The sequence below is a fragment of the Lathamus discolor genome, chromosome Z (genome assembly GCF_037157495.1).
Source record: "Lathamus discolor isolate bLatDis1 chromosome Z, bLatDis1.hap1, whole genome shotgun sequence".
Lineage (NCBI taxonomy): Eukaryota > Metazoa > Chordata > Aves > Psittaciformes > Psittacidae > Lathamus > Lathamus discolor.
The window spans coordinates 39,441,424-39,454,990 of NC_088909.1; the positions used below are offsets into that span (position 1 = coordinate 39,441,424).

At 42.7% G+C, this 13,567-nt stretch overlaps 1 protein-coding gene across 10 annotated transcripts in view; it reads left to right on the forward strand.

Moving 5' to 3' along the window:
• FER (FER tyrosine kinase) overlaps positions 1-13,567 on the forward strand; it is a 184,599-nt gene that overhangs the window by 9,862 nt on the left and 161,170 nt on the right. For 9 of the 10 annotated variants that reach the window (XM_065661402.1, XM_065661406.1, XM_065661410.1 and 6 more), the window contains exon 2: positions 11,996-12,100. The gene's annotated coding sequence lies outside the window, so the exon portion shown is untranslated. Of the gene's footprint in view, positions 1-7,326; positions 7,363-11,995; positions 12,101-13,567 lie in introns of those variants that run through there. The other variant, XM_065661405.1, reaches the window with a different exon arrangement.

Consider the following 13,567-nt stretch of genomic DNA (forward strand, 5'->3'; position numbering starts at 1 on the left):
TTCCGAAGGGCCAACTTTGGCCTCTTCAGTCAACTGCTAAGGGAAGTCTCATGGGAAAGTGTACTAGGCGGTAAAGGGGCTCAAGATAGTTGGTTAGCATTCAAGGACCGCTTCTTCCAAGCTCAGGATCGGAGCGTCCCAATGAGTAGGAAGTCAAGTAAGGGATCTAGGAGACCGGCGTGGTTAAACAAGGAGCTGCTGGGCAAACTCAAGTGGAAAAGGAGAATCTATGGATTATGGAAGGAGGGGCTGGCCGCTTGGGAGGAATATAGGACAGTTGTTAGAGGATGTAGGGAGGCAATTAGGACAGCTAAGGCCTCCTTGGAACTCAATCTTGCTAGTCGGGTTAAAGACAATAGAAAGGGCTTCTTCAAATACATAGCAAATAAAACTAAAACAAGAGGCAATATAGGCCCACTGCTGAACGAAGTGGGTACCCTGGAGACAGAGGATATAAAGAAGGCAGAGGTGCTGAATGCCTTCTTTGCCTCTGTCTTTACTCCTGCAGACTCTCCCCGAGGGCCCCGGATTTCTATAGCCCCAGAAGGAGTCAGGACAAAGGAGGAGTTTGCTTTGGTAGATGAGGATTGGGTTAGGGATCAGCTATGCAAACTGGACATCTGTAAATCGATGGGTCCAGATGGAATGCACCCACGGGTGCTGAGGGAGCTGGCGGAGGTCATTGCTAGGCCACTTTCCATCATCATTGGTAAGTCGTGGGAAATGGGCGAGGTGCCTGAGGATTGGCGGATGGCAAAGGTCACACCAATCTATAAGAAGGGCAAGAAGGAGGACCCGGGTAATTATAGACCGGTCAGCCTTACCTCCATCCCTGGAAAGATGATGGAACAACTTATTCTTGAATCCATCACTAGGCATATCAAGGATGAAGGGGTCATTAAGAACAGCCAACATGGTTTTATGAGGGGGAAGTCATGTATGACCAACCTTATAGCCTTCTATGAGGAAGTGACTAGGTGGAGGGATGATGGTAGAGCGGTAGATGTAGTTTTTCTTGATTTCAGTAAGGCATTTGATACTGTCTCCCACAGCATCCTCATAGATAAGCTAAGGAAGTGTGGGCTTGACGATCAAGTAGTGAGGTGGATCGAGAACTGGTTGAAAGGAAGAAAGCAGAGAGTTGTGGTCAATGGCGCAGAATCTAGCTGGAGGTCTGTGACTAGTGGAGTTCCTCAGGGGTCGGTGCTGGGACCGGTGCTGTTTAATATTTTCATCAATGACCTGGATGAGGGAACTGAGTGCACCCTCAGCAAGTTTGCTGATGACACAAAACTGGGAGGAGTGGCTGACACACCAGAGGACTGTGCTGCCATTCAGCGAGACCTGGACAGGCTGGAGAGTTGGGCGGGGAGAAACTTGATGAAATTTAACAAGGGCAAGTGTAGAGTCTTGCATCTGGGGAAGAACAACCCCATGTACCAGTACAGGTTGGGGGTTGACCTGCTGGAAAGTAGCGAAGGGGAAAGGGACCTGGGGGTCCTGGTGGATAGGAGGATGACCATGAGCCAGCAATGTGCTCTTGTGGCCAAGAAGGCAAATGGCATCTTAGGGTGCATTAGAAAGGGAGTGGTTAGTAGGTCAAGAGAGGTTCTCCTCCCCCTCTACTCAGCCTTGGTGAGGCCGCATCTGGAATATTGCGTCCAGTTCTGGGCCCCTCTGTTCAAGAAGGACAGGGAATTGCTTGAAGGAGTCCAGCGCAGAGCCACAAAGATGATTAAGGGAGTGGAACATCTCCCTTATGAGGAGAGGCTGAGGGAGCTGGGTCTCTTTAGCTTGCAAAAGAGGAGACTGAGGGGTGACCTCATCAATGTTTACAAATATGTAAAGGGTAGGTGTCAGGATGATGGAGCTAGGCTTTTTTCAGTGATATCCAGTGATAGGACAAGGGGCAATGGGTGTAAACTGGAACATAGGAAGTTCCACGTTAACATCAGGAAGAACTTCTTTACTGTAAGAGTGACAGAGCACTGGAACAGGTTGCCCAGGGGGGTTGTGGAGTCTCCTACACTGGAGATATTCAAGGCCCGCCTGGACAAGTTCCTGTGTGATGTACTGTAGGTTACCCTGCTCTTGCAGGGGGGTTGGACTAGATGATCTTTTTAGGTCCCTTCCAACCCTTGGGATTCTGTGATTCTGTGAAAGAAGCAGCAGCACACTGGTTGTTCTTTGACTTTCTTTTCAAAGAGAGATGAATACTTGGAACTAGATTGTGTTTCTCCTGAGGAGACCAGTATTGTTATATATTTACAGAGTAATGGCAGATTTTTAATCTAATTGTTTTTGGCTGCAGTGAGAAATTCTGGCGGATGTTGGGCCATAGGAAGAAATTAAGCTGCCTCTAGACTTTTAAAAGAATTTCATGTCCTGTGGATTTTTGTTTTTCTCTACACTTTATGTCCGTAATCTCAAGAGGTAATACAGTGCTTCTGGAGGAAGCTCCTAGCAGTATTCTGGATTTCTAAATTTATAAGTGCAATGTCAGCAATTAGAAGAGTTTGGGGCCATGAAACCTTTCCAGGGATGAGTTTTACATGATAATCTGTGATGATGAGAGACCCTCAGTGTTCTTCCCTCTTTGTCTTCCTGAAGAGATACCTCAGTAGGTGGTATAGGGATTGAGGGTTTGCTCTTGGATTCTGTTGTGTGTGGGGTGTGTGTGTGTGTTCATTCTGACTTAACATGTATTTATCTCAGGGCAGATAGATATCAAGAGAGGAAACATAACTTTTAGAGGTATTTGGTTTAGGGTTTTTTTCCAAATAAGGTTTGTGGGTTTTTTTTCCAAATAAGATGCACTGTACATAAGCTTGAGTCACTGGTATATGTAGGTTGGTTTTTTTTTTTTTTTTATTTGCGGCCAACTTTTGGTAATTCTAGCATTATATGTGTCTTTGTAACTCTAGAACAGTGCTGTCTTTTAGCTGGTAGAACTTGTAACAGGGTCTGAGATACTGGAGTGCAGTGCCAGCCACCTGAGAATAATTTTTATCAGTCTCCGGCTCGATCCTTTTTTTCTGTTATGATCTAGTGTGGAGATAAACGTGGCTGCACTGCAGAACTGAGAGTTCAGTGAAATTCACTGGTCAGGTACTTTGTATTGAGGCCAGGCTTTTATTTGGCTTTCCTTGCAGCCTGGCACTTAATTTAAGAAAAGCTTAACTCCTGGAAAAAACAGAGGAAGGGAAGCTTTCTTTACTTGTAAGCATGTAGAAGGTAGCAAGAAACTAGGTGCATTTACCCTTTGAAAGCAAGGTGCATGTGTGGTATTTTGTACATAGCATTGCCATTTTCAGTGTTAACAAGAGCATGACATGGAGTCCAGATGCTCATAGACAGAGTGTGGTTTGTGGCAGTCAGCCTAGCTCTGCTCTTCCTAACCTGTAGATTAGGTTTAGATTAGGATTATAGGCCCTCACTCTCTTGTACTTTTCTGCCTGGTGCGATTCAGTCTCCAGTGTCTGCCTTGCTATTTACCTGTGACTTTGAGGCAGAAAATTCTACAGAATGGAAGCAGAAGTGGTGGAATAACTGCAGCTGAAGAATACTTTCTGCATGGTTCACTACCACATGGCAGCCCTTCACTTTGCACATTTTTCACAGGAAACCCGAGAGGATAAAATAAAGGGTATGTTGCAGAAGATTTCAGGCCATGGGGAGTTGGGAACAACTGCAGGTGCTGTAGAGAATGAGATTACGGTTCAGAATCATCTTGACAGATGGGAGACATCATTTGGAACAGAGCAGGGGATCAGCACAAAAGCAACAACATGCAGTCTGTAGGCTGGACTGCATGAGTATGTGATGGGGGAAGAAACAGGGTAAGGTGCAGTTCTGTGGAAAAGGACCTGGAACTTTTTGATCACAAAGAAAGAAGGACACAGTATCATGCTATTTGGAAGAGACTGAAGCACTTGGGCAGGAGCTCAGAAGTAATCTGAAGTAATCTCTCCGGTTTTCTCAGAATTGATTGTACAGTACCTGACTGTTTTAGGTTCTGAACTCTAAGTGAAATAGTGTCTCTTGTTTCACTTGTGGGAAAGGATAGCTCTTTAGACCCTGTCCCGCAGGGGAAAAAGAGTACTAGGACTGGCTCCCTGAAATGCCTGTACACCAATGCACGCAGCATGGGGAATAAACAGGAGGAGTTAGAAGTCTGTGTGCGGGCTAAAGGTTATGATCTAGTGGCGATTACAGAGACATGGTGGGACAGTTCACATGACTGGAATGTGGTCATGGATGGCTATGTCCTTTTTAGGAAAGATAGGTCAGCGAAGCGAGGTGGTGGAGTTGCTCTTTACGTGAGAGAGCAACTAGAATGTATTGAGTTCTGTCCGGGGTCGGATGAGGAGCAAGTGGAATGTCTGTGGGTACGAATCAAGGGGCTGACTGGCACGGGTGATACAGTTGTGGGGGTCTATTACAGACCTCCTGATCAGCACGAAGGAGTTGATGAGGCTTTCTACAGGCAACTGGAAGTAGCCTCGCGACTACATGCCTTAGTCGTCGTGGGGGACTTTAATTACCCCGATATTTGCTGGAAGACTCGCACAGCCAGTCATTCACAGTCTAGGAGGTTCCTCGAGTGCATTGATGATAATTTCTTAATGCAAATGGTGGACGTACCAACTAGGGGAGCAGCGCTGCTAGATTTAGTACTCGCCAACAAGGAGGGTTTGGTCGAAGTGGTGACGGTCAATGGCAGCCTTGGCTGCAGTGACCATGAGATGGTGGAGTTTAGGATCCTGTGTGGGAGGAATAGAATACCTAGCAAAGCCACAGTTCTGGATTTCCGAAGGGCCAACTTTGGCCTCTTCAGTCAACTGCTAAGGGAAGTCTCATGGGAAAGTGTACTAGGCGGTAAAGGGGCTCAAGATAGTTGGTTAGCATTCAAGGACCGCTTCTTCCAAGCTCAGGATCGGAGCGTCCCAATGAGTAGGAAGTCAAGTAAGGGATCTAGGAGACCGGCGTGGTTAAACAAGGAGCTGCTGGGCAAACTCAAGTGGAAAAGGAGAATCTATGGATTATGGAAGGAGGGGCTGGCCGCTTGGGAGGAATATAGGACAGTTGTTAGAGGATGTAGGGAGGCAATTAGGACAGCTAAGGCCTCCTTGGAACTCAATCTTGCTAGTTGGGTTAAAGACAATAGAAAGGGCTTCTTCAAATACATAGCAAATAAAACTAAAACAAGAGGCAATATAGGCCCACTGCTGAACGAAGTGGGTACCCTGGAGACAGAGGATATAAAGAAGGCAGAGGTGCTGAATGCCTTCTTTGCCTCTGTCTTTACTCCTGCAGACTCTCCCCGAGGGCCCCGGATTTCTATAGCCCCAGAAGGAGTCAGGACAAAGGAGGAGTTTGCTTTGGTAGATGAGGATTGGGTTAGGGATCAGCTATGCAAACTGGACATCTGTAAATCGATGGGTCCGGATGGAATGCACCCACGGGTGCTGAGGGAGCTGGCGGAGGTCATTGCTAGGCCACTTTCCATCATCTTTGGTAAGTCGTGGGAAATGGGCGAGGTGCCTGAGGATTGGCGGATGGCAAAGGTCACACCAATCTATAAGAAGGGCAAGAAGGAGGACCCGGGTAATTATAGACCGGTCAGCCTTACCTCCATCCCTGGAAAGATGATGGAACAACTTATTCTTGACTCCATCACTAGGCATATCAAGGATGAGGGGGTCATTAAGAACAGCCAACATGGTTTTATGAGGGGGAAGTCATGTATGACCAACCTTATAGCCTTCTATGAGGAAGTGACTAGGTGGAGGGATGATGGTAGAGCGGTAGATGTAGTTTTTCTTGATTTCAGTAAGGCATTTGATACTGTCTCCCACAGCATCCTCATAGATAAGCTGAGGAAGTGTGGGCTTGACGATCAAGTAGTGAGGTGGATCGAGAACTGGTTGAAAGGAAGAAGGCAGAGAGTTGTGGTCAATGGCGCAGAATCTAGCTGGAGGTCTGTGACTAGTGGAGTTCCTCAGGGGTCGGTGCTGGGACCGGTGCTGTTTAATATTTTCATCAATGACCTGGATGAGGGAACTGAGTGCACCCTCAGCAAGTTTGCTGATGACACAAAACTGGGAGGAGTGGCTGACACACCAGAGGACTGTGCTGCCATTCAGCGAGACCTGGACAGGCTGGAGAGTTGGGCGGGGAGAAACTTGATGAAATTTAACAAGGGCAAGTGTAGAGTCTTGCATCTGGGGAAGAACAACCCCATGTACCAGTACAGGTTGGGGGGTGACCTGCTGGAAAGTAGTGAAGGGGAAAGGGACCTGGGGGTCCTGGTGGATAGGAGGATGACCATGAGCCAGCAATGTGCTCTTGTGGCCAAGAAGGCAAATGGCATCTTAGGGTGCATTAGAAAGGGAGTGGTTAGTAGGTCAAGAGAGGTTCTCCTCCCCCTCTACTCAGCCTTGGTGAGGCCGCATCTGGAATATTGCGTCCAGTTCTGGGCCCCTCTGTTCAAGAAGGACAGGGAATTGCTTGAAGGAGTCCAGCGCAGAGCCACAAAGATGATTAAGGGAGTGGAACATCTCCCTTATGAGGAGAGGCTGAGGGAGCTGGGTCTCTTTAGCTTGCAAAAGAGGAGACTGAGGGGTGACCTCATCAATGTTTACAAATATGTGAAGGGTAGGTGTCAGGATGATGGAGCTAGGCTTTTTTCAGTGATATCCAGTGATAGGACAAGGGGCAGTGGGTGTAAACTGGAGCATAGGAAGTTCCACGTTAACATCAGGAAGAACTTCTTTACTGTAAGAGTGACAGAGCACTGGAACAGGCTGCCCAGGGGGGTTGTGGAGTCTCCTACACTGGAGATATTCAAGGCCCGCCTGGACAAGTTCCTGTGTGATGTACTGTAGGTTACCCTGCTCTTGCAGGGGGGTTGGACTAGATGATCTTTTTAGGTCCCTTCCAACCCTTGGGATTCTGTGATTCTGTGATTCTGTAATTGGAGGGTGTTCAGAGGACAGCAGTGGTCTAGAAAATTATTTAAAATGAAGAATTAAAAGAATTGAAATAGCTTATTCCAAAAATAGTATATTCAGATTGTACAGAAGTGACTAGTCATTTCTCTCTGTTCCTCAGTCACAGAGTAGGGAAGGTTAGGTTTGGTCATTGAGAAACTTTTTGACTCGTGCTAAGGGCAGGGAGTGCTAAATCAGATAGCCTGAGAAGACTGAGTCTTGACAAAAATCTTTCTGTGGTACTTCAGTGGAACAGGAAAGGATTAGATAGGCTCTTTACATAGTAAGCCTTATACCTACGTAATTATTAGTGACTTACTTTCATCGTGTCTATTACTACCAGTTGCACATGTGAAAAGAATTCAAACAGGTAAATGAAAACTTTTTATATCTGGACTGAGAGTTGTTTTCTGTGCTTTCATCTGTGGTTTTGGTTTTTGGGTTTTGTTTTTGGGTTGGTTTTTTTTGGTGATTTGTGTGTGTATTTTTTTTTTTATACTACTGACAAGTGAAATCCAGTTCTTTGATGGAGCTCATTCCTTCTTATTTGCACATATTTTTAATAAGATCGCAGCTGCAAGACCTGCTAGGGAAAGCTGTTTTTCATACAGCTGCAGGGATAACAAAGTGAGAGCACATTGTGTGAAGATGCTTGTATGGGAGCAGGTATTGAGATACATACTTCACTTGATTCAGTCAGGTAAGAAGGGATGTTGGCAGAAATGAAGAATTGTAGTTCCTGTCCTGTTTTTGCAGTCTTTTTTGACGTCTTGAGATGGAAGTTCTGCTGTTAAACAGATCTGTGTTTTTCTTAATGAATTTTTATCCTAATTTTTTAACCTGTTTCTTGTATCAAAAGTATCTTTAGACATTGAATTCTCTCATTTAATTATTTACTAGGCAAAGAAGTACTCAAGAGCAACTTTTAAAAATTTCATTTGCTGTCCCTGTGTTCTTCTGAGAAACACTTCAGGGATCTGACATACTGTGTCAATTCGTGCTATCAGAATTTTTTTTTTGGTACTTTGATCTGACACCCTGTCATACTTACCTGTTTTGTGAGGTTCTCTTTACTTTCTTTGAGCAGAAGTTGCTCCATATTCTGAGCAGGGATACATATACTTTTTTTGATGCTTTGCATTTTTCATGAGCTAGAATAATTTGAAGGTTTAGATCAGCACAAGTGTGTCAGCAGTGTAAGAATATGTTATGTTCTCTCTTCCCTTCATTTAAAAAAAATCTGATATTCTGGGTGGTTCCTAACCTGACTGCTTGAAACCACTGAACAAATACTTTTGAAGGTATATGTTCAGGGACTACCAGATGTTTTTCTGGTAATGGCATTAAATAACCTATAGTTCTCTGTCCCAGTGTGTTACATTGCATTTACAGACACGTGACTTCATCTGCTGTTTTATATGCTTGTTGCTCAGTGTTCTGGAGTTCTTATGTAAAATTTTAATTATGTGTCAGTTTTGATTGCTCATAATAATCTTGTATATGACAAATGACAGATATGCAGGTGACCATTCTGAACAGCAGTCGCAAGACCTGGCTTAGATTCTGGTGAGGCTTCTGACTCTCTCCCCTGTGAGTCTTTGTCTCTCTAAGTCTTACCCTGCAAGGTGTTCACTTCTGTAGTAGCTTCCAATGAGAAAGATCAGCAGAAACTTCTTAGGAATCTTTTGTTCACCACTAATTCCAACACCTTTACCCACAGGATCCTTGATTACTTAAAAGAACTCTTCAAATTGCAAAGCATGATTTTCTTCTACAAAAGCGGTGGTGTATTTTTATCATCCCTATCATTCCAGTCTACAGATTCTTCAGTATGATTTTAACCACCTTGCCTGGTCTTTGTTGTGCTTATGCTGATTGTCTTGTCAAACTGTGAAAAAAATTGATGTATTTTCCATTCTCCATTCCTCTTTACTTAGGTCACCTTAAGCCTAAGTTTTTGCAAAACTAATGGTTTGGCAATTTCATATTTTATGCTGCTTTAACACATTAGCTGAATAGTATCTGCCTCTGGTGAATTCTTACTATTAATTTGATATTTTTTTAATGCTCTTCTGATGCTTCATTTTGAGAGAATGCCTTACATATCCCCAGTCTCCAGGGGATCTGATGTAGGTTTGAGTGTCTCAGCAGTAATTTCAGAAAACAACAGATCATCCTAGGTTTTCTGCTCTATCTTATCATCTTTTAATCTGTTCTTTTATATCTTCATTATCTAGTGGTTTATTTCATTGAGGTAGCAAGCTGTCTGTAACTATCAAATTCTACTGTGTTTGAGCTCAGAAACAGCAAGGGAGTCCTATAGCATTTTATTGCTCTCTTACAGATGGTTGTGTAGTTCACTGGCAAGCTTTTATTATACTTCCGTGTACTAGCTAGTATACACCTATCAGTTAGATCAGTATTGGACTTGTATTACCGGTTTTAAATTCTACTAATGACCTGTATGCAGATGAAAATATGCACACAGATAAAAAGTCAGTAGTAAGTGGAATTCTAAAGAAAAGTTGGGTTTGCATTTTAGTTTTATATTGACAAACAATTCTCCATTCTACCATAAGTGATAAATTAGTTATTTTCTTAAAAAAAAAAAAAAAAGGTGCTTTTTGTCTGTGTGCAGAGAGCAAAAGATGGAGCTTTAACATCTGCTTGAAATCTAAATGTGGCCAGGTGCTGGTGGTAATATGTGTTTTACTTTCATGAGTTCCGTTTGAACCAGGAAAGGGGTTAAAACTAGTGTTCCTGTCCAATGATATGCTGGTGTTTCCAACTGTTTTGCATGTGTGATGGGAGGACTAAAGCCAAGCTTACTATAATGTTTTTGCTCTTTCTTATAATGTTTTGCTGGTGAAGACTTTCTCTTGGGCTTTGCAACAAATATTTTTGTATCTCTTTTTAAAAATGTAGTGGATTTTGTAATGCTTCTAGCCTGCTGCATTTCTTTTCCCTCCTTTCGTATCTGCTTGCATAGCTGCTGTTTTTTTGCGGTAACTACATGTAAGCATCTCATACAGTCTTTTCTATTTTTGGTCATGGAGCACTGAAGTTTTGTATTTATATTAGGCAGCACTTTGTTTCTAGAATGTCGCTAAGTAACCAGAAGGGAATACTAAATAATGGCTGCTTCAGTATAAAATAAAGCTATGCTTTCATAAGATTTTGTAAATGTGTCCATGATTAGTGCTTTGTTTCACGTAGTGGTGATCTTGAAAATAATTCTGTTTATCCTTACACACTGTCTTTCAGTTTTGCTCAATATGCCCTTTCTTAAAAGGGCAACTGAGTGCACCATCAGCAAGTTTGCTGATGACACAAAACTGGGAGGAGTGGCTGACACACCAGAAGGCTGTGCTGCCATTCAGCGAGACCTGGACAGGCTGGAGAGTTGGGCGGGGAGAAACTTGATGAAATTTAACAAGGGCAAGTGTAGAGTCTTGCATCTGGGGAAGAACAACCCCATGTACCAGTACAGGTTGGGGGTTGACCTGCTGGAAAGTAGCGAAGGGGAAAGGGACCTGGGGGTCCTGGTGGATAGGAGGATGACCATGAGCCAGCAATGTGCTCTTGTGGCCAAGAAGGCAAATGGCATCTTAGGGTGCATTAGAAAGGGTGTGGTTAGTAGGTCAAGAGAGGTTCTCCTCCCCCTCTGCTCAGCCTTGGTGAGGCCGCATCTGGAATATTGCGTCCAGTTCTGGGCCCCTCTGTTCAAGAAGGACAGGGAATTGCTTGAAGGAGTCCAGCGCAGAGCCACAAAGATGATTAAGGGAGTGGAACATCTCCCTTATGAGGAGAGGCTGAGGGAGCTGGGTCTCTTTAGCTTGGAGAAGAGGAGACTGAGGGGTGACCTCATCAATGTTTACAAATATGTAAAGGGTAGGTGTCAGGATGATGGAGCTAGGCTTTTTTCAGTGATATCCAGTGATAGGACAAGGGGCAATGGGTGTAAACTGGAGCATAGGAAGTTCCACGTTAACATCAGGAAGAACTTCTTTACTGTAAGAGTGACAGAGCATTGGAACAGGTTGCCCAGGGGGGTTGTGGAGTCTCCTACACTGGATATATTCAAGGCCCGCCTGGACAAGTTCCTGTGTGATGTACTGTAGGTTACCCTGCTCTTGCAGGGGGGTTGGACTAGATGATCTTTTGAGGTCCCTTCCAACCCTTGGGATTCTGTGATTCTGTGATTCTGTAATATTGAATGTCTCATCTGAAGCTAAATCTTTAGATGAGACATTCTGGTATGAGAGTGTGAGTGAACACTTAATACTGGTCTAGATGTAGCTTACACAGTATATCTAACACTTGTAAGCTATAGCAAAGCCTGTTTCTTATTATTTATTTCAAATACTTTTTTTTAATATAAAACCTCAAAGATACAGCCTTCTGTTTCAGTTTGCTTCACCCAGATTGCAGTTCAGAGTTACAGCTTGAAATTTTAGTGCTGCAGTTGTCTGACCTCTTACTGCTCCAGATACTGGAGTAATCAGAGCTATATAAGAAATTTCTGTTTTGATTGGTCACTTTCTTATTTTGACACTTGTTTTCTTACAGTGCTACCAAGTTTGTCTTTCATGTGATGAATTTTGGCCTTTCATGCTTTCATTTTGCTTATTAACTGGCTTCTTTTTTGTTTTGTCAAGGGCAAAGTTCAGAAATATATGAAATTATTCAATTTTATGGCTACAATACACTCTGTCATAAGAAATTCCAAGAACTTAAAAAAACCCAATCTTTGGTTACATGTGTAGAGGCAAAATAATTTCTTCCCTCAGAACTGGGTGTATGAAGTGATAGCCTACTGCTGCTTGTAGTCATTTAAGAAGTCTGCTCTTTTGGTTTTCTTGAATGATCTTAAAAAATCCCATATTTATCTGTCTTCTGGTAATAGTCTGAAAATGCAAAGCAACTTACATAACCTGAAGTTTCACAATTTATTTTAAAATGCTGAAATAATAAAAAAAGTTTGATCTCTTTTTCTTTCCCAGAGTCCCCAGAAAATAAAAGTATATTTCATAAAGTGAAAATCAGAAGTAGCTGCTGACATAGAGAGAAGTGTACTAAGGACCATTTCTTGAGGACATTTTTTTAAGGTATGTGAGCTGTGTTTTGCAGAAAATCCTGCCTGAAAATAGCCTGGCTATTTTACCTTGAGTGGACTAATATTTAGACCAATTTTGAAATGATCAGGCTAGCTTTAGTTTACAACTCTGAATGTTTATTGATGGCAGTAGCTCCATATAAATATTAATTCTGCTAGTTCATATTCCATACATTTCACATTAAAATACTGAATGTGTGGTTAGTATAAACAAATAGTAGTTAAATCATGTGTTTTGTGTTTCATGGTCTTGAACATTCCAGGAATAGATCCTACTCTTACAGAAATGTCAATTGTTTTAACAGTTCAATTTTCATTTAATGTGTGGATGGAGGGCTAAGAATGATTCACTTCATTGTTTTAATGGAATATAACTACCATAAGTCTGACATTCAGAAACTGAGTTGGACTGTCTTAGCAAATTGGTCATCTGGTATAAAATTGCTTTTAAATCACTACAGAAGCCTTGCATTTGAGGGTTTGTCCTGTGAATCCAAGTCCTCCTGTTGTCCAATTTTGCAGTATTATTAATGTTTCTAGGAGGCAAACTATAAGCCATGCTAAGTGATTTGGAGTCCGTGTAGGTTTGGGATCAAGGGAGATGACAGCAGATCAAGAGTGAGTACAGTGTACTGTGCAGCATGTCCATTCCGTATTGCTCCCTCTGTAGGGGCCAGATGTGTCCTGTGCTTTCCTGTTCTGAGTTTAATTGGGGGTCAGATGTGCTTCTGGGCTGTGGTTTATCAGTTGCTTACCTTGCCATGGATATTGTAAAACCACTGATGCATGTAGATCCATCATTATTTTAAGACTAGCAATCACAGTCTTGGATATATTTCATGGCAGTATATAACAGAAAACACCAGTTGTTATGAGAGTAGGACAGCATCATGGAAAAGTGTTGTCATGTATGTGCTCCCTGCTCATATGATTTCAGCCACTGTCAGACACACAGGATCTGTCATGGTATGGCCACTGTCATGTGTCAGATTGCAATCTTTAAATTAAATGTAGATTTGCTATGAAAACTATTTGCTTCAGAGTTGTTGCTGGAATTCAAGAAGACTATTAATGCTAGAATACTGGCTTTACTTGTTGAAGGAAGTGTTACAGTACTGAAGAATTATGTGACTAGTTGAATTTTCTTACTGTCACGCTGACAAAACTAAACATTACTTTGTTCGAAATCTGACTGCCTCACTGTGGTGGTGGTGAAGACAAATTATAAGCTGTTTCAGTAACTATGCTTACATTTATTGCTGTTCAGGGTCTGATTGCTCATTCACAATATGTTGTTAAATGTACATTGAGTGTTCACTTCCTGTCAGTGATGAGCTTGTTCTTTTGAGAGTGATTCTAAAAAGAAAGAAATTCTTATTTTCTTTGAATTGGCTCTGATACGTATTTGACTGTTAAAGCTTGCCACTATTGGTTGGCTAATTTGTATATCCACAATTTT